General features: G+C 47.6%; 1 protein-coding gene across 8 annotated transcripts in view; it reads right to left on the reverse strand.

Moving 5' to 3' along the window:
* LOC118381670 (septin-9-like) overlaps positions 1 to 19,555 on the reverse strand; it is a 155,234-nt gene that overhangs the window by 38,248 nt on the left and 97,431 nt on the right. The window lies entirely within an intron of this gene.

Consider the following 19,555-nt stretch of genomic DNA (forward strand, 5'->3'; position numbering starts at 1 on the left):
GAGCCAAGGTGTCTGTTCTCACCTTGCAATGCACCAGAGCCCCTAACTGTCCAGAAAACAGAGCTCCTTTGAACTAGTGTGTAGATCAGATCTGACTGACTCAAAAGGTGAAGAGCGGTTGCATTATTCAGCTTATTTTTAACTGCCTGATGATATCAGTGAGCTATGCCTATGGAGAATAGCTGGGTTCAAACATGTTTAAACAAAGCATAGGTTGAGGGAAGCCATTGTCATAGCAGGGCCATAGTTCTGCTTTTATTGTGACAGCCAATAAGAACAGCAATATGCAATCAAAGAAGAGAGAGAGGATGAAAGAGATCAACTGAATATAGAGTCATCCATCTCCACCTTCCAGACACATCACTCCATCATTTTAACTACAGGGACTACTTTTCACTTTGAACAGGCGGCCGGAGACGACTTCACAGCAGGGTCTCACACCCTATACTAAAAGTATCTGCCTCTTTCCACATGTTTCCACGTGTGGAAATCCCTCCATGCACTTTACTGCTCTGCACTGCCTCCCTCCATGTTCTGTACCTGGTCTGTATGCAATACAGCAATGTCATGGATCAATGTCCAGCACTACACAGCCCCATGTGTGGATCATGTCGTTAGAGGAAAGTTAGAGAAAAGACGGAACGAGGGGAAAGGAGAGCTGAAATTAACCAGAGCCCAGCAGAAACAGAGAAATGTCATTTAACATGGCAGCAGCAGAGAAGCAGTGGTTTATGCAAACAGCCCCCTCACCTCCCAGGATTGATTACAGGGCTGCAGACGCCATGTTAGAGACACACAAAATTCATATCCCCGAACCCCCCTCCACGTCCCTCCACTCTGTGCGCCCCTGCTCCGCCCCCAAACCCCCAAGAGCTCAGAACAACAGAGAAAACCTAGAGGATGAACCAGCAACAATGCCAGGTTTCGGGAGTACAGTACAACAGAGAAACTTCACAAAAAGCCTATTCCCCTCTACAGTCATACCTCAGTACATCTGAGTGGAACTTTCTATCAAGACGAACAAATACCCACTAACATAAACACAGAAAGATGCACACTCACACACAGTAGTGGTGCTCCGCGGCAGCAGAGTAAAGAGCGTCTGTACCACAGACACACAGTAGTGGTGCTCCGCGGCAGCAGAGTAAAGAGCGAGTACTGTACCACAGACAAACAGGAAACGAGAAGAGACGGAGGGAGAAAAACAAAAGCAGAGAAAAGGAGAGGGGAGAACAAGGAAACCACACACACAGTACACACTGTGAGGTAGGCAGAACCGCAAACTCACCGTGTGTGTTGTCCCGTGCTGAAGAGCAGCCCCCTAGTGAGAGCCAGTCCAGTCACCGAGGAACCCCACGGCCCCTCCCACCTCACCCCGTCATGTGACACTGGACCACAGGCATGCCACACCCCCCTCTCACTCACCCCCCCCCTCAACATGAAACATCTTCAGAGAGAGAGGATAAACTCATGCTTCCCATCTGAAACAGTTGGGAATAGTTTGTGCATTCAGTATCAGTCAAAAAACACACCTACTCATTCAAGGGTTTTTATTTACTTGTTTCCATTTTCTACATTGTAGAATAATAGTGAAGACATCAAAACTATGAAATAATGAAAATAAAGAAAAACCCTTGAATGAGAAGGTCTGTCCAAACTTTTGACTGGTACTGTATATTGTGACGAGTTTTTGTTGATTTTGGTCTTTGGCAAGGATTTTTTCTGCTGTTCGTGCACACAATATTATCTCAAGGCAAGCTGAAGGACGTGAGCCGAAATCTACGCACATTCGTTGGTTATTGGTCAACAGTAGGGATTCTTCAATTAAGTGTTTGTTGTCATTCAACACTAGACGACTCGTTTTCATGTTTAAAAAAAATACTTCAGAAATACTGCACCAAACATCTTAGTTAGATGTACAAATATGCAACAAAAATCTAAATCATTTTAGATTAATTCTGACCATTTTGAGGAAGTGTATACTGGCTACGGCATCTCAAGATGGACAAACAGTACTATTGCCACTTTTTTCTTGTTTGTTTTTCAAGCAAAGTTCTTTTAAGGGAGTATGAGAGCACCCTCATTCTTAAGGCTTCCACATGCTTTGGTTCTGCTGGCGCCTAGCCATTTGTGTGTGTGTGTGTGTGTGTGTGTGTGGTGTGTGTGTGTGTGTGTGTAGACACACCGTCCCTGCTCCTCTACCCCTCATCCTTCCCCCTAGCCTCTGGCCACAGGTTTGAGAGAAGCCAGCCTGTCCACCCCCCTGGTCCTCCTGTCTGTCCCTGATTTACAACCCTCCAATGACCTGCTCCAGCCCTTTGTTCCTGGAATTCAGAGGATCCCAATCATTCCACAACACATACCAGAGGACTAGCTGGCCCAAATCAACATGATGACACGTGTTTACTTGTTATTGTGGGAGCTACAGCCAACAATGGATGAGGAGGATTGAGAAGTAGGTTAAATATTTAGTACTGTAACTGTGTGGCAGGTTGACGTGTTGCAACACTGTGTCCATACAGAGAAAGGGATAACATCTTGTCATTCTTTTTGACCATAATTTGACCACCATAGCCCCATCGCTCAGCTTTATGGCATTGACAAACCACTCAGAGTGGGCTGCTGTTTCGGCTAAAACAAACATTCAGGAGTGTGGCTTTAATCCTTGATAATTAAAGATTAAAGGAGATTTTCTCCCTTTAAATCCCAGTTCTACAGTGGTTCTAGTTTCTACTGCTGTGGGTCTAGTTTCTACAGGTTTCTAGTTTCTACGGGGGTTCTAGTTTCTACAGGTTTCTAATTTCTACGAGGGTTCTAGTTTCTACAGGGTTCTAGTTTCTACGGGGGTTCTAGTTTCTACTGCTGTGGGTCTAGTTTCTACAGGTTTCTAATTTCTACGGGGGTTCTAGTTTCTACAGGTTTCTAATTTCTACGGGGGTTCTAGTTTCTACAGGGTTCTAGTTTCTACGGGGGTTCTAGTTTCTACAGGGTTCTAGTTTCTACGGGGGTTCTAGTTTCTAGTTTCTACGGTGGTTCTAGTTTCTACGGGTGTTCTAGTTTCTACTGCAGTGGTGTACATACTGCTCCAGGGAGAGGTATGTCTCAGTAGGTTCTTTGATACAACTGGTTGTCTGTGATTAAAGAGCAAAGGAAACAGCTGTGTTTCTGGCCACACAGGAAGTGAAATTATATGGGCTAAAGCAACACACACACACACACACACACACCTGCAATCCATCACCTGAGTTTTTTGGGGATGAAAGGGATCACGTTTTCACATTTACCTCATTCGTTTTTACAGCAACTACTGTTTCTGCATTGATGGCTTTATTTGGTTTCATTCATCACAAACCTTGCTGGTCGAGTGAAATGATTGAGTCTGTACTTTGTGAAAAGTCTTCGGGTAATTTATGTAAGAAGCTGAATGTTTTCTCTGAACAGGAGGAGAAAGTGAGCAACTGGAAAAAGTAACCTTGGACAGATGACCAGAATCTCCCCCCAAAATGCCATGGTTGTAGATTCATGACAGGTCCCAGTATATGTGCAACCCTCACACACCAGCCCTGAAGAACCCACATCCACTTCACAATTAGACTGTGTGCCAAATGGCACCCAATTCTGTCTGGTCAAAAGTAGTGCACTACATAGGGAATAAGGTGCCATTAGGGAGGCAGATTTACACAATGCCTTACTCTAGCCTAATACTCCCTCAACACACACCCAGCCAGCTCCCCACTTCCTGCTCGGGGTCAGAGGACGATCACGTCTCAACATCAACTGGGAGTAAAAATAAATCCTGGGTGTATTTAAGTCCGTTTTACAATGTTTATAAGAAGCCCTGAATTCTCTAACTAAGGCGCCCTATTTCAAAGCCCTGTATTGTGTGTGTGTGTGTGTGTGTGTGTGTGTGTGTGTGTGTGTGTGTGTGTGTGTGTGTGTGTGTGTGTGTGTGTGTGTGTGTGTGTGTGTGTGTGTGTGTGTATAAAATCAGTAAATGCAGAGAAACCATGTTTAAAGAGGGGACCACTAAGTAGATAAACAGTCAGAGATTTATGTGGTTTTCAGAGCACAAGTTTGACTTCATCACAGAGTTGCTGTCTTTTCTGAGAGTTTTAGAGCCACCTATCCGCTGAAGCTTTCCCAGCTGTGTTGCTAAGCGCTGTGCCAGATTGATCTGGTCAGTACCAGGGTAGTGTAGACTGAGCATGTGCAGATTGAAGAATCCTCCGTAACCAGAGCCACCTGGGTCCCTCCAACACAACAGTAACTCTCATCACTATCCATTAGACAGGACAAGTCAAAGAGAGGGAGAGAGAGCACTATACAACTTTTACAGGATAACAAAAACGCTGTGGAGCGAGAGAGTACTGGAGCAAGAGGGAGAGAGAGAGTACTGGAGCAAGAGGGAGAGAGAGAGTACTGGAGCAAGAGGGAGAGAGAGAGTACTGGAGCAAGAGGGAGAGAGAGAGTACTGGAGCAAGAGGGAGAGAGAGAGTACTGGAGCAAGAGGGAGAGAGAGAGTACTGGAGCAAGAGGGAGAGAGAGAGTACTGGAGCAAGAGGGAGAGAGAGTAATGGAGCAAGAGGGAGAGAGAGTACTGGAGCAAGAGGGAGAGAGAGTACTGGAGCAAGAGGGAGAGAGAGTACTGGAGCAAGAGGGAGAGAGAGTACTGGAGCAAGAGGGAGAGAGAGTACTGGAGCAAGAGGGAGAGAGAGTACTGGAGCAAGAGGGAGAGAGAGTACTGGAGCAAGAGGGAGAGAGAGTACTGGAGCAAGAGAGTTCTTCCCTCCCTGTCAGCCGAGAGGCCTTACTTTAGGTAAACATGGTAACATGCCATCAGAATTACAGGAAGAGTTTTGACTTGGCTCTAATGAAGACCATTTGCTAGGCAGAGTCGCACGCACAAACCCACACACACACACAGGAGTACTTACAAAACTCAGTGTGTCCTTGTCTTGTTTGCCAGGAGCTGCTCAGTGTTGTCCTGCTGTAAAGTTCTGAGAAGGCTGAATCTTAAAGACAAAATGTTGTACTGTACAACCCTCCCCTCACTTCTCAAAGTCTAGCTTTCCACTCAAAACTTGGCCCCTCTTTCTAGGCTTGTCTCTTTTTCATTCCTCTGTTCTCTCCCCTCTCTGTCATCTCTTCATAGCTGAGCATCTAGCAGGGGTCCCTGGGGCCCAGAGGACTGTGGAAGGATTGGCTCTATTCTGTACCTTACTACACCCTCAACACTGATAACACACTGTATTTCTGCAGTGGGAACAAGGCTAATGCACTGCTCTTCCACCCCCCGCCACCATTCCTCCTCCCCAGAGATTCACCAGTCCCTAATTCACCCCAGCCAAGCCTACTGAAGTCAGTCACTAAATATCAAACCAGCTATATCCTAACCAAACCTGGTCCAAGATCTGTTTGTGCAGTCTCGTCTACTTCAAAGGCCATAGTTGGCAAGACAGCACAAGCTGATCTGGGACCAGGCTAGCTGTATCCTGCCTGAAAGCAGAGAGGCCCAACTGAAGGACATAGTAGAGGGACATCATCTTATTGTATGATCAGACATTGAACAACACGTGTTTTTCTCATTGGAAAAAACTGCATCACAAAATAAGTCCAACAGTCTCTCCTAAACAACTTTGACTCCAAACTGACTGTGAACACAGAGTGATGCCAGAGCTAAAGACAACCATCATTTGTTTGATCGGCACAACTTGGCTCGTGCCTTTAGTATCGACTCCATTTGAGTGGCTGCTCTGCGGAGAACATGGGCTTTCCAAGATGAAAGATCTCCGTTTGACTGAGACGCAGTGCCAGAAACCCAATAGCAGGGGCCCTGTGGGCTGATGTTACTGGGCTAGATGGAGACGGGTCTTGGCAGGGACAGTGGAGAGCTGCTTGGCTGACCTCCCTGTGCGTGTGCTGCAGTGGGGCTTTCAGACCATAGAAACACAATGTATAGGTTGAAGAAACATGGCCTTTTCAATGTTTCAAATCACATTTGGTTTGTTCAACTATGGTTCCAATCAGAAATGTTCAGCCAAATATCAGATTACATGCATCTTATTACCAGTGACTGAATTTCAAGCAAATGTTCCGCAATCATACACATCTGAAATGCACAGAGAGCAGATCGAGGAACACTGTCACATCATAGGAGTAGGAAACCAGTTCCAGACCATTTCTCCAGTCTGTGTAGGTGGGATGTACAGACAGAGAGGAGAGGAGTGTGAGAAATCACAAAGTGAATAGCCTGATTGAGGTGTGTGTGTGTGTGTGTGTGTGTGTGTGTGTGTGTGTGTGTGTGTGTGTGTGTGTGTGTGTGTGTGTGTGTGTGTGTGTGTGTGTGTGTGTGTGTGTGTGTGTGTGTGTGTGTGTGTGTGTGTGTGTGTGTGTGTGTGTGTGTGTGTGTGTGTGTGTGTGTGTGTGTGTGTGTGTGTGTGTGTGTGTGTGTGTGTGTGTGTGTGTGTGTACAGGAGTGTGTGTGTGTGTGTAGAGAGATTGAGAGGAGAAAAGGACCGACGTGAATAGCCAACTTGTGTCCCACAGGTTTCCAGACTGAAGGCTGAGTATTCAGTGGGCCGCCTCAGGAGGACGGAGAGAGAAGGAGAGAAAGGAGAAGACAGAGAGACCAAACAGGACAACTATTGTTCCCATACAGTATACGGGGAAAACCAAAATAAGGGAATGTGAAGGCTGGCTCACGCACATTTTAGTGGAAAAAGCAGTTCTGTCGAGTCCTGTCTGCATTGTAGTCATTCTACACCTTCACTACATTCTTTAACACTAACAATCCCTTTCGAAGAGATAAGTCAAGTTCCAATGTAGTTGGGCCCGTAAGTGTCTGAGTATAAGTGCTGATCTAGCATCAGTTTAGAGTTTTAGATGATAATGAAAAAGGTTGGAGAGTTTCTAGAAACCTCTAGGCCTACGTTAGAAAGTATAATGTTTAGTGTACAGTGGGAACAGAATCAGCCAATGCCCTCTATTGTCGTCAATGTGGAAGATGTGGGAGTTTAATTAACCACCAGAAATACAAAGCTTCCTGGGGATCATTTTTAACTAAAACACTTATTTTACCTCAGCAGTATATCCTTCTGAGCCATCTTATTTCTATGACAACATCAATACAACAGGGCTACGCTGCGATACGATCAGGACGTCCCTAGTGACATAAATCTAACAGGACAGGACATATACACCTTTAGTCATGTATAAGAAGTGTAATGTAATCTCTTACAGACAGTGGGGAATACCTGCCTAGTTACCCGAGTGTGGGAGAGACAACCACCTGTGGAAAATACCTACCTAGTTACCCGAGTGTGGGAGAGACAACCACCTGTGGAAAATACCTGCCTAGTTACCCGAGTGTGGGAGAGACAACCACCTGTGGAAAATACCTACCTAGTTACCCGAGTGTGGGAGAGACAACCACCTGTGGAAAATACCTACCTAGTTACCCGAGTGTGGGAGAGACAACCACCTGTGGAAAATACCTGCCTAGTTACCCGAGTGTGGGAGAGACAACCACCTGTGGAAAATACCTGCCTAGTTACCCGAGTGTGGGAGAGACAACCACCTATTTATCTGAGTCTGGAAAAGATAAAGACCTCTATTTACCTGAGTCTGGGAGAGAAGCACCTGTGTAACAGCATCTCCTACTGGTTGTTGTTAGAGCTGCACCAATGGGATGCTGTTTTGTTGAGGTGTTAATGCCACTGGAGAAACCAACATGTACTGTATGTGGGGTGTGTATCAATAGTCTAAAGTGTTATTTTCTTCTCTACCAGTTGTCTTTGTCTGTGGCGATGCTATCTGTAGAAGTGTCTATTCTTTTTCTGGGAGTGTTTTAGGTTTTATTTATTTGCACCAAAGAAAACAAGTGAAATACATAAACCGTACTACTAAAAGAAACTGGTAAAAACATTGTGCAGGTAAGGTTGGAAGCCCAATAGGGCTTATATGAAAATCAGCACCAAAACATGTTTTTTCTTAATTAGTATACTTTGTTTATGTGTGTGTACATATGTGTGTGAGTTAGGCTACATGGAGGGGATTACTGGGCTGTTTGCTTCATCATCCTGACCCCTAGTCTACTACTGGCTAGCTTGGTTCATCAGGCTGACCCCTAGTCTACTACTGGGTAGTTTGGTTCATCAGGCTGACCCCTAGTCTACTATTGGGCTGTTTGGTTCATCAGGCTGACCCCTAGTCTACTACTGGGCTGTTTGGTTCATCAGGCTGACCCCTAGTCTACTATTGGGCTGTTTGGTTCATCAGGCTGACCCCTAGTCTACTACTGGCTAGTTTGGTTCATCAGGCTGACCCCTAGTCTACTACTGGCTAGCTTGGTTCATCAGGCTGACCCCTAGTCTACTATTGGGCTGTTTGGTTCATCAGGCTGACCCCTAGTCTACTATTGGGCTGTTTGGTTCATCAGGCTGACCCCCAGTTTACTACTGGGTAGTTTGGTTCATCAGGCTGACCCCTAGTTTACTACTGGCTAGTTTGGTTCATCAGGCTGACCCCTAGTCTACCATTGGGCTGTTTGGTTCATCAGGCTGACCCCTAGTCTACTATTGGGCTGTTTGGTTCATCAGGCTGACCCCTAGTCTACTATTGGGCTGTTTGGTTCATCAGGCTGACCCCTAGTCTACTACTGGGCTGTTTGATTCATCAGGCTGACCCCTAGTCTACTACTGGCTAGTTTGGTTCATCAGGCTGACCCCTAGTCTACTACTGGCTAGTTTGGTTCATCAGGCTGACCCCTAGTCTACTACTGGCTAGTTTGGTTCATCAGGCTGACCCCTAGTTTACTACTGGGTAGTTTGGTTCATCAGGCTGGCCCCTAGTCTACTACTGGCTAGTTTGGTTCATCAGGCTGACCCCTAGTCTACTACTGGCTAGTTTGGTTCATCAGGCTGACCCCTAGTCTACTATTGGGCTGTTTGGTTCATCAGGCTGACCCCTAGTCTACTATTGGGCTGTTTGGTTCATCAGGCTGACCCCTAGTCTACTATTGGGCTGTTTGGTTCATCAGGCTGACCCCTAGTCTACTATTGGGCTGTTTGGTTCATCAGGCTGACCCCTAGTCTACTATTGGGCTGTTTGGTTCATCAGGCTGACCCCTAGTCTACTACTGGGCTGTTTGGTTCATCAGGCTGACCCCTAGTCTACTATTGGGCTGTTTGGTTCATCAGGCTGACCCCTAGTCTACTACTGGGCTGTTTGGTTCATCAGGCTGACCCCTAGTCTACTACTGGGCTGTTTGGTTCATCAGGCTGACCCCTAGTCTACTACTGGGCTGTTTGGTTCATCAGGCTGACCCCTAGTCTACTACTGGGTTGTTTGGTTCATCAGGCTGACCCCTAGTCTACTACTGGGCTGTTTGGTTCATCAGGCTGACCCCTAGTCTACTACTGGGCTGTTTGGTTCATCAGGCTGACCCCTAGTCTACTACTGGGCTGTTTGGTTCATCAGGCTGACCCCTAGTTTACTACTGGGTAGTTTGGTTCATCAGGCTGACCCCTAGTCTACTACTGGGCTGTTTGGTTCATCAGGCTGACCCCTAGTTTACTACTGGGCTGTTTGGTTCATCAGGCTGACCCCTAGTCTACTATTGGGCTGTTTGGTTCATCAGGCTGACCCCTAGTCTACTATTGGGCTGTTTGGTTCATCAGGCTGACCCCTAGTCTACACTTGAATTTATTGAGGGACAATAAATTGGCAATGTGAAGACATGAATTCCAGAGTATGGTACCTCTGTATCTGATAGTATATTGACATGTGAGGTGAGGCAGTGGGGAGGGTAAAAGGTTATGGCAGTATCTTGTGTTGTATGCATGGATTAAGTATCAACCAGAGTCTCTATTCAGTCCCTTTTATCACGATTACTCTTCTGAGAAACACAAAGCAAAAAAAAAAGAAAAATATTTTGTGTGGCCAGAGGAATAAAAGACAGCTTTTCATTCCTGTCTTCTTCTCTCTCAAGCTGGAACGGCACACACACACACACACACACACACACACACACACACACACACACACACACACACACACACACACACACACACACACACACACACACACACACACACACACACACACACACACACACACACACACACCCGTCATAAACAACACACACTTCCCATCTGTAAATGATTCATCACTGAAGACATTTCCGTGCCTTGTGACATGCACAAGTCCAGCTCCTCAGCCATCCCTTCTCCTTGCCATCAATAGCTCTTTATGTGGGAAAGAGGGAAATAAACACCATCTTAGGAGGTTGTGACTGCAGCCTGAGAGAACGCTCCCCCAGTCAGCACATGACCCTACTGCTCCCCTCGGCGAGATACTGAGTCACCCAGAACTATCACTAATTCTGAACAGAAGTCACCCCATTAGCCTCAAGCTAATCGTCATCAAAATGACTTCACGGTGTTAGCATAGCCTGAAGCTAATTCCCATGGTAAGCAACAATTGTACTATTCTGTACTACTCACATTAGTCTGGAGGCTAACTTTGATCTGCAGCTAAAGCTCTCCTAGCTAAAAGGGTCAATCTGCAGTTGCTACATATATTTCTTGACTTTATGATATGCACCCATTTACTCTTGAACGGTCGTACCCTATCAGAAGGCAAAATGTAAGCTTGTGCTAGTCCACTGTATAGCCTCAAAACTTGGTTCAAACGTTGATATCATGAATGGTCAGTCACTGCATCCGTAGCTCTTTTGATGAATTTCAGAGTGGTTATATTTCACCAGCCACATCCCTCAGCTTTTTACTGAAACATAGGCAGGGCGATGGCTTTGTTATTGTTTCAACTACCCCTTTAAGGTTCATTTTCAACATACAGGCCAGCTAACTAAAATTGTTTCTCCACAGCAGCATAAAAAGGGAGTCTGATCAATGTGTCATTAGAACTCACAAGGCTCCTGAGGGCTTTTTGCCCCGATGGCTTGACCTTTGCCCTTACAGGATGTCCATCATGTGACCAGAGAGGAATGTGAGTGGACCAAATAAATGAAAAGGACAGAAGTACTGCCTGGTCTTATTCCTCTCTCCTCTCCACAGGAATGTCCTCCTACTCGACTGACACACAGGACACATACAGTATGTGGTGTGCACACAGACACACGTTACCCTAGCAGACCTCTGACAATGAAAAGGCCTCACAACACAACAAGACACTACAAGCTTGCGGTCAGACTAATGATTTCTCTTTCTTTTTCTAAATGTCTATTTGCTGTGTGTCATCCTTCATGACCACATCTCACAGTGGAGGGCTATCCTTCCAACCAGGATCCTCACCAGTCCAGTCCAGGGCTAACTAGCTACAGTCATCCACAGTGGAGGGCTATCCTTCCAACCAGGATCCTCACCAGTCCAGTCCAGGGCTAACTAGCTACAGTCATCCACAGTGGAGGGCTATCCTTCTAACCAGGATCCTCACCAGTCCAGTCCAGGGCTAACTAGCTACAGTCATCCACAGTGGAGGGCTATCCTACCAACCAAGATCCTCACCAGTCCAGTCCAGGGCTAACTAGCTACAGTCATCCACAGTGGAGGGCTATCCTTCCAACCAAGATCCTCACCAGTCCAGTCCAGGGCTACAGTCAACTGGAGGGCTACAAGTCATCCACAGTGGAGTGGGGCTATTCTTCCAACCAAGATCCTCACCAGTCCAGTCCAGGGCTAACTAGCTACAGTCATCCACAGTGGAGGGCTATCCTTCCAACCAAGATCCTCACCAGTCCAGTCCAGGGCTAACTAGCTACAGTCATCCACAGTGGAGGGCTATCCTACCAACCAAGATCCTCACCAGTCCAGTCCAGGGCTAACTAGCTACAGTCATCCACAGTGGAGGGCTATCCTTCCAACCAAGATCCTCACCAGTCCAGTCCAGGGCTAACTAGCTCCAATCATCCACAGTGGAGGGCTATTCTTCCTACCAAGATCCTCACCAGTCCAGTCCAGGGCTAACTAGCTACAGTCATCCACAGTGGAGGGCTATTCTTCCAACCAAGATCCTCACCAGTCCAGTCCAGGGCTAACTAGCTACAGTCATCCACAGTGGAGGGTCCAACCAAGATCCTCACCAGTCCAGTCCAGGGCTAACTAGCTCCAGTCATCCACAGTGGAGGGATCCTCAACCAGATCCTCACCAGTCCAGTCCAGGGCTAACTAGCTACAGTCATCCACAGTGGAGGGCTATCCTTCCAACCAAGATCCTCACCAGTCCAGTCCAGGGCTAACTAGCTACAGTCATCCACAGTGGAGGGCTATTCTTGGAGGGCCAACCAAGATCCTCACCAGTCCAGTCCAGGGCTAACTAGCTCCAATCATCCACAGTGGAGGGCTATTCTTCCAACCAAGATCCTCACCAGTCCAGTCCAGGGCTAACTAGCTACAGTCATCCACAGTGGAGGGCTATCCTACCAACCAAGATCCTCACCAGTCCAGTCCAGGGCTAACTAGCTACAGTCATCCACAGTGGAGGGCTATTCTTCCAACCAAGATCCTCACCAGTCCAGTCCAGGGCTAACTAGCTACAGTCATCCACAGTGGAGGGCTATTCTTCCAACCAAGATCCTCACCAGTCCAGTCCAGGGCTAACTAGCTACAGTCATCCACAGTGGAGGGCTATTCTTCCAACCAAGATCCTCACCAGTCCAGTCCAGGGCTAACTAGCTACAGTCATCCACAGTGGAGGGCTATTCTTCCAACCAAGATCCTCACCAGTCCAGTCCAGGGCTAACTAGCTACAGTCATCCACAGTGGAGGGCTATTCTTCCAACCAAGATCCTCACCAGTCCAGTCCAGGGCTAACTAGCTACAGTCATCCACAGTGGAGGGCTATCCTTCCAACCAAGATCCTCACCAGTCCAGTCCAGGGCTAACTAGCTACAGTCATCCACAGTGGAGGGCTATTCTTCCAACCAAGATCCTCACCAGTCCAGTCCAGGGCTAACTAGCTACAGTCATCCACAGTGGAGGGCTATCCTACCAACCAAGATCCTCACCAGTCCAGTCCAGGGCTAACTAGCTACAGTCATCCACAGTGGAGGGCTATCCTTCCAACCAAGATCCTCACCAGTCCAGTCCAGGGCTAACTAGCTACAGTCATCCACAGTGGAGGGCTATCCTTCCAACCAAGATCCTCACCAGTCCAGTCCAGGGCTAACTAGCTACAGTCATCCACAGTGGAGGGCTATCCTTCCAACCAAGATCCTCACCAGTCCAGTCCAGGGCTAACTAGCTACAGTCATCCACAGTGGAGGGCTATCCTTCCAACCAAGATCCTCACCAGTCCAGTCCAGGGCTAACTAGCTACAGTCATCCACAGTGGAGGGCTATCCTACCAACCAAGATCCTCACCAGTCCAGTCCAGGGCTAACTAGCTACAGTCATCCACAGTGGAGGGCTATCCTACCAACCAAGATCCTCACCAGTCCAGTCCAGGGCTAACTAGCTACAGTCATCCACAGTGGAGGCTACAGTCATCCACAGTGGAGGGCTATTCTTCCAACCAAGATCCTCACCAGTCCAGTCCAGGGCTAACTAGCTACAGTCATCCACAGTGGAGGGCTATTCTTCCAACCAAGATCCCTCACCAGTCCCAGTCCAGGGCTAACAAGCTCACAGTCATCCACAGTGGAGGGCTATCCTTCCAACCAAGATCCTCACCAGTCCAGTCCAGGGCTAACTAGCTACAGTCATCCACAGTGGAGGGCTATCCTACCAACCAAGATCCTCACCAGTCCAGTCCAGGGCTAACTAGCTACAGTCATCCACAGTGGAGGGCTATTCTTCCAACCAAGATCCTCACCAGTCCAGTCCAGGGCTAACTAGCTACAGTCATCCACAGTGGAGGGCTATTCTTCCAACCAAGATCCTCACCAGTCCAGTCCAGGGCTAACTAGCTACAGTCATCCACAGTGGAGGGCTATTCTTCCTACCAAGATCCTCACCAGTCCAGTCCAGGGCTAACTAGCTACAGTCATCCACAGTGGAGGGCTATCCTACCAACCAAGATCCTCACCAGTCCAGTCCAGGGCTAACTAGCTACAGTCATCCACAGAGCCCATCAGCATGTAATCAAGGCTCTACTTCCTCACTGGCTGTAAGGTACTCCTTGACTGGCTATTTTTTCTCAAAAAGACAGTATTGTTCCAGAGCCATGTATTTAGATAATATATATGCGTATTTATTATATATATATATATATATATATATATATATATATATGTGTGTGTTCTATAGCAGAGCTGTACATGTAGAAATATAGTCTATATGTGGCTCCTATCGGTTCTAGAACTCGTATTCCCACTCCATTCTCCCAATTCTTAGCTTCCACCACACAACCTCGGAGAACAGATTAAGCAACTCATGCTATAGAGAGGCTCCCATCTTCAACCAACAAAACATGAGTAAACACTTAAATGACTTCCTGTGGTCAGGAAAAGGTCACGCTACAGTAACGAGGGGTCAGTGACATCAGAGAGGGGTTTACCGTCGTCCTGTCTTTGGTGTCAAGTCACCTTCTAATAGTCCCCTCGTTCCTTCACATTACGTTTCCCTCCCTCATCCATCAAACAGAGCATGAGCAGCAACAAACACCCGACAATATGGTGCCAGTTAGTTGGTCTAACAGTTGACATTCCACAGATACACAGCGAGGTCAACGGTATAAACCAGGGTTGTATACATTAGAGCACACCATGGCAAAAGGTTTTGCAATGGAAAACAAAAATGAGCGTTTCTTATTGGTTCAGTCGGGTTTCTTCCGTTTGGTGCCTAAAGAACTTCACGTATGTGGTTTTCTAAAGGGGGATAAAAAGAGGGAGGGATGGAGAGAGAAGGATCAAAAGAGGGAGAGATGGAGAGAGAGAGGGATCAAAAAGGGAGGGTGGAGGAGGGATGTTCCAGAGGGTATTTCAAAAGAGGGAGGGATGGAGCTATTCTTCCTAGAGAGAGGGATCAAAAGAGGGAGGGAGAGAGAGAGGATCAAAAGAGGGAGGGATGGAGAGAGAGAGGGATCAAAAGAGGGAGGGAAGGAGAGAGAGAGGGATCAAAAGAGGGAGGGAAGGAGAGAGAGAGGGATCAAAAGAGGGAGGGAGGAGAGAGAGAGGGATCAAAAGAGGGAGGGAAGGAGAGAGAGAGGGATCAAAAGAGGGAGGGAAGGAGAGAGAGAGGGATCAAAAGAGGGAGGGAAGGAGAGAGAGAGGGATCAAAAGAGGGAGGGAAGGAGAGAGAGAGGGATCAAAAGAGGGAGGGAGGGAGAGAGAGGGATCAAAAGAGAGGGAGGGGAGAGGGATCAAAAGAGGGAGGGAAGGAGAGAGAGAGGGATCAAAGAGGGAGGGAGGGAAAAGAGAGAGGGATCAAAAGAGGGAGGGATGAGAGAGAGAGGGATCAAAAGAGGGAGGGAATGAGAGAGAGGGATCAAAAGAGGGAGGGAATGAGAGAGAGGGATCAAAAGAGGGAGGGAATGAGAGAGAGGGATCAAAAGAGGGAGGGAAGGAGAGAGAGAGATCAAAAGAGGGAGGGAAGGAGAGAGAGAGAGATCAAAAGAGGGAGGGAGAGAGAGAGAGGGATCAAAAGAGGGAGGGAATGAGAGAGAGGGATCAAAAGAGGGAGGGAATGAGAGAGAGGGATCAAAAGAGGGAGGGAATGAGAGAGAGGGATCAAAAGAGGTAGGGATGGAGAGAGAGGGATCAAAAGAGGTAGGGATGGAGAGAGAGGGGGATCAAAAGAGGGAGGGATGGAGAGAGAGAAGGATCAAAAGAGGGAGAGATGGAGAGAGAGAGGAATCAAAAGAGGGAGGGATGGATGGAGAGAGAGATGAGAGAGAAGGATCAAAAGAGGGAGGGATGGAGAGAGAGAGGGATCAAAAGAGGGAGAGATGGAGAGAGAGATGGATCAAAAGAGGGAGGGATGGAGAGAGAGATGGATCAAAAGAGGGAGGGATGGAGAGAGGGAGGGATCAAAAGAGGGAGGGATGGAGAGAGGGAGGGATCAAAAGAGGGAGGGATGGAGAGAGAGGGGGATCAAAAGAGGGAGAGATGGAGAAAGACAAAAGGAGAGCAAGAGAGAGTATGCATACAGGCTCACTGTGTAGTCACGTCCAAGCCAGGCATAGTCAGCTGTGTGTGTGTGCATGAGATAATTTCCTGTGGAAGCACCAGCCCTACAGAAACGTCTTCCAACATTTTACAGCAACACATTTCAAGGCTTTGAAATCCAATTGAAAACGTTCAATCACATACTAAATGTGATGTTTCACACGTCCATGCCACACACTGACAATGAAGCATTTCACTGTGGACCTTTAAGTTATGACACCGTAACGTTCACTGTAACATGGAGCAGACGGACATTTGACACATTTTGTACTTGCTGTTGAATTAAAATGGCCAATGGAATAAAATTGGCCATTGCAAACAGTTAACTATCAATGGAAGATTGCAAAAACAAAACCCTCTCTACTATGTTAAAGCATTTTTCCTGTGGTAAATTAAACACACCTTAACGTAACACTGTAATACATTTGACTACCTCGTGTTTAACACCACCCCCATAAAGGTACCTTACCCTTGTAACAGTAGTCCATCTCTATCACCTGTCCCCTAGGCCAGACACCCTTAATACATGTCACAGGGGCACATAGCGTGCGCACACACACACACACCTGAATTACTATCCGACAGACGGGGTGGCCTGAGGCACCCAGGCAGGTTGGTAACACTCAAATAGAGGGGAGAAGGGACATGACGGAATCTACTGTCCCTGCAGGCCACACACACACACACACACCAGGGGAAAAGGTCCCACTGGACTGCCCTCTCACAGTGCTGTACACTGGGGGTGCCAGAGGTAGAAGATGTGGATGGAAACGCACTGATACTTCCCAAACATTACCTCATGTGTCTGCAAACACACTCCTCCTACACAGGGCTTAAACGTCTGAGTTCACACACTTCCCAACATTGTGGAGGTTTAATTAGCGATGCATAGCTGTGTTAAAAATAAAGCAACATTGTCACTCAGACCATATAGATACGTTTATCAAATAAATCTGAGGTCTAAAATGTCTAATGGTTTAATCACTCTGTTTCTCCGCCCTCTAACTATCTGACAGAGGGGGGCACTAGCAGCCGACACACCTCGTTCTGAGGAATGCTTTCATCCCTAGTTCACAATGACGGTCCTCTCATCATTACTTATTCATTTCTGGAATATGGGTTTAAACCACCGTCTTAGTCCCAAACACAATGTTAAAGCAGAGAAGTAAAACATGTAGTCAACCACAGGAGCAAGCCCCTTCAGCATGTAGTCAACCACAGCAGCAAGCCCCTTCAGCATGTAGTCAACCACAGCAGCAAGCCCCTTCAGCATGTAGTCAACCACAGCAGCAAGCCCCTTCAGCATGTAGTCAACCACAGCAGCAAGCCCCTTCAGCATGTAGTCAACCACAGCAGCAAGCCCCTTCCCTTCAGCAGCCCCTTGTAGTCAACCACAGCAGCAAGCCCCTTCAGCACGTAGTCAACCACAGCAGCAAGCCCCTTCAGCACGTAGTCAACCACAGCAGCAAGCCCCTTCAGCATGTAGTCAACCACAGCAGCAAGCCCCTTCAGCACGTAGTCAACCACAGCAGCAAGCCCCTTCAGCATGTAGTCAACCACAGCAGCAAGCCCCTTCAGCATGTAGTCAACCACAGCAGCAAGCCCCTTCAGCATGTAGTCAACCACAGCAGCAAGCCCCTTCAGCATGTAGTCAACCACAGCAGCAAGCCCCTTCAGCATGTAGTCAACCACAGCAGCAAGCCCCTTCAGCATGTAGTCAACCACAGCAGCAAGCCCCTTCAGCATGTAGTCAACCACAGCAGCAAGCCCCTTCAGCATGTAGTCAACCACAGCAGCAAGCCCCTTCAGCACGTAGTCAACCACAGCAGCAAGCCCCTTCAGCATGTAGTCAACCACAGCAGCAAGCCCCTTCAGCACAGTCAACCAAGCCCCTTCAGCATGTAGTCAACCACAGCAGCAAGCCCCTTCAGCATGTAGTCAACCACAGCAGCAAGCCCCTTCAGCATGTAGTCAACCACAGCAGCAAGCCCCTTCAGCACGTAGTCAACCACAGCAGCAAGCCCCTTCAGCATGTAGTCAACCACAGCAGCAAGCCCCTTCAACATGTAGTCAACCACAGCAGCAAGCCCCCAACTAGTCAACCACAGCAGCAAGCCCCTTCAGCATGTAGTCAACCACAGCAGCAAGCCCCTTCAGCACGTAGACAACCACAGCAGCAAGCCCCTTCAACACGTAGTAAACCACAGCAGCAAGCATCTTCAGCACGTAGTCAACCACAGCAGCAAGCCCCTTCAGCACGTAGTCAACCACAGCAGCAAGCCCCTTCAGCACGTAGTCAACCACAGCAGCAAGCCCCTTCAGCACGTAGTCAACCACAGCAGCAAGCCCCTTCAGCACGTAGTCAACCACAGCAGCAAGCCCCTTCAGCACGTAGTCAACCACAGCAGCAAGCCCCTTCAACATGTAGTCAACCACAGCAGCAAGCCCCTTCAGCATGTAGTCAACCACAGCGACCCCCTTTAACAGTTGTGGCCAAAAATTGCGAATGACACAAATATACATATACACAAAGTCTGCTGCCTATTTTTGTCAGATGTTACTATAGAATACTGAAGAATACTATAATTACAATCATTTCATAAGTGTCAAAGGCTTTTACTGACAATTACATCAAGTTGATGCAAAGAGTCAATATTTGCAGTGTTGACCCTTCTTTTTCAAGACCTATGCAATCCGACCTGGCATGCTGTCAATTAACTTCTGGGCCACATCCTGACTGATGGCAGCCCATTCTTGCATAATCAATGCTTGGAGTTTGTCAGAATTTGTGGGGTTTTGTTTGTCCACCCGCCTCTTGAGGATTGACCAGGATTTCTCAATGAGATTCAGGTCTGGGGAGTTTCCTGGCCATGGACCAAACATATCGATGTTTTGTTCCCCGAGTTATCACTTTTTCCTTATGGCAAGGTTCTCCATCATGCTGGAAAAGGCATTGTTCATCACCAAACTGTCTCTGGATGGTTGGGAGAAGTTGTACCATTCTTTGTTCATGGCTGTGTTCTGAGGCAAAATTGTGAGTGAGCCCACTCCCTTGGCTGAGAAGCAACCCCACACATGAGTGGTCGCAGGATGCTTTACTGTTGGCATGACACAGGACTGATGGTAGCGTTCACCTTGTCTTCTCCGGACAAGCTTTTTTCCAGATGCCCCAAACAATCGGAAAGGGGATTCATCAGAGAAAATGACTTTACCCCCAGTCCTCAGCAGTCCAATCCCTCTACCTTTTGCAGAATATCAGTCTGTCCTTGATGTTTTTCCTGGAGAGAAGTGGCTTCTTTGCTGCTCTTCTTGACATCAGGCCATCCTCTAAAAGTATTCGCCTCACTGTGTGTGCAGATGCACTCACACCTGCCTGCTGCCATTCCTGAGCAAGCTCTGTACTGGTGGTGCCCCGATCCCGCAGCTGAATCA

This window comes from Oncorhynchus keta, unplaced genomic scaffold (assembly GCF_023373465.1).
Source record: "Oncorhynchus keta strain PuntledgeMale-10-30-2019 unplaced genomic scaffold, Oket_V2 Un_scaffold_9739_pilon_pilon, whole genome shotgun sequence".
In the NCBI taxonomy this organism is placed as follows: domain Eukaryota; kingdom Metazoa; phylum Chordata; class Actinopteri; order Salmoniformes; family Salmonidae; genus Oncorhynchus; species Oncorhynchus keta.